At 39.5% G+C, this 2,048-nt stretch overlaps 1 protein-coding gene across 1 annotated transcript in view; it reads right to left on the bottom strand.

Moving 5' to 3' along the window:
• The window catches only part of LOC102760415 (glutamate receptor 3), a 158,178-nt gene that overhangs the window by 57,388 nt on the left and 98,742 nt on the right, over positions 1 to 2,048 (bottom strand). The window lies entirely within an intron of this gene.

Raw genomic sequence — 2,048 nt, 5'->3', positions numbered from 1 at the left:
TCTGTGCTTCTCTCCTGCAGCTTCTGCGGGTCTCAGTGTGCCTTTCCTTCCTTCTAGTTGTAGAGTTTACAGTCAGCCAGGCTTCCTGTGGTTCTGGATGAAGTCCGTGTTGTTTCTCTGAGGTATTAATCAATTGTTGTGAGCGGCATTAACTTCCCGGTGTTTATCTCTGCCGCCATCTTAGTTTCTCCGGACAGGAAAGTTTTTATAGAGGTGTGAAGGCAAGTTGGGTCAGAGATGTTGAGGCGAGCAAATGTAGGCAGGGCAGGTGTCAACAAATGCCAATAAAAATAAGGGCCGTCAATAAAGAGGAGAGGGTACAGAGGGGGCAGAGATCACACTTAGTCAAACTCATAGTTTTTCCAAGAACTGACTTTTCATGTAATAGCACAAAGAGCATAATTTTGAACTTTGTATTAATGAACCAAAGTAGTAACTTAAGTAACTAAGCAAAGTGATGACCTGTAAGTACAAATCAGACTTCTCTGCAGACAGAAATCAAAGTGTAAACAACACAACCTTGGAGTCCACTCAATGTTTTATAATTTCAAAGATTATATTGCCTTGATTGTGCTATAAATCTTGTAAATGACCTCAAATGTTTAACCCATTCCTCAGCTCCTCACTCATCTATGCCCTTATATAGTGGAGTTACATCATTTGTATATTTAGCTTATTAGAATGTAATTATAGGTGCTCCCTTCTGTCTTCCTCTGTTTCCCATTTCTCTCTTAAGTAATTTAAAATATTCTAAAATTGAATTTTGTAGTTATAATTTCTCCCCATAATTTTTATTACTGAAGCAATATATGACCATTGTAGAAAATGAGAATATACAGACTAGACCAGCTGTGGGCAAACTACGGCCCGCGGGCCGGATCCGGCCCGTTTGAAATGAATAAAACTAAAAAAAAAGAAAAAGACCGTACCCTTATATGTAATGATGTTTACTTTGAATTTATATTAGTTCACATAAACACTCCATCCATGCTTTTGTTCCGGCCCTCCGGTCCAGTTTAAGGACCCATTGTGGCCCTCGAGTCAAAAAGTTTGCCCACCCCTGGACTAGACACTTCATTGAATATTTTAAAGAACTGTATTACATGATTTGATTTATAAACTGAATTGTCTCTCTTCCTTTCCTTCTTTCTTCCTTCTCTCCATCCCTCCCTTACCTTCATTGATTTTCTGTCTCTTTATTTCAGCCCAACATTGACAAAAAGACATGGCTTATTCAATAATGGAGTTGGGAAAACACTAAGTATGTATCCACATCAGTGCTATGTACCAGGTTGGGCACAAACATAAATTTATGGACCAACCAATTATTATCATGCTGGAGAGAAGGGCTTAGGAAGGTATGTAGCAGACCCAATGAAATAATAATGGAAAGCAGTTATGTTAAGTGCCAAGTGAATTACATGGACAAAAGGGTTCTGTGGGTGTTTAGAGGCAGGCAAGATCTCTGCTCCTCAAAACGTTTCTCCTCCTGCCTAATCACCTAAGCAAATAGCATCACCATCTAACCCAGTCCATCAAGCCAAAGCTTACTAGACATCCATGGATCCTTCCTCTCTCTCATATCCCACAGTCAATCTGGCCCAAGTTCTGCCGATTCCAGGTTCAAAATGTATTTCAGTTTCATTCACTTTTCTCTATCTCTAGTCTAGTCTAAGATGCCATCATTTTTTTTTCACCTAGATGACCACAATGACCTTTTAGTTGGTTTTCCTTCCTTCACTCTTACACCACACTCCATTCTCTATAGAATTTAAATGAGATCATATAACTCCTCTGCTCAGAATCCTATAATGACTTCTCATTGCAGTTAGAATAAAGTCCATACTCCTTAACATGGCTCCCATCCATATTCCATGGCTATGATCAGGCTTCTCTCTACCTCTACAGTCTCATCTCAGGCCACTCTCAACCTCATCACACCTTAATCATACCTGTCTTCTTTCACTTCCTCAAAAGTGCCAAGCATTTTCCTGCTATAGGGCCTTTGCACTTGCTAATTTTACTCCTATTAAATATTTTGCCCTCTA

This window comes from Myotis davidii, unplaced genomic scaffold (assembly GCF_000327345.1).
Source record: "Myotis davidii unplaced genomic scaffold, ASM32734v1 scaffold114, whole genome shotgun sequence".
Taxonomy (NCBI): Eukaryota; Metazoa; Chordata; class Mammalia; order Chiroptera; family Vespertilionidae; genus Myotis; species Myotis davidii.
The sequence above is the reverse complement of the archived record's forward strand: the minus strand, read 5'-3'. Positions and strand labels throughout refer to the sequence as shown.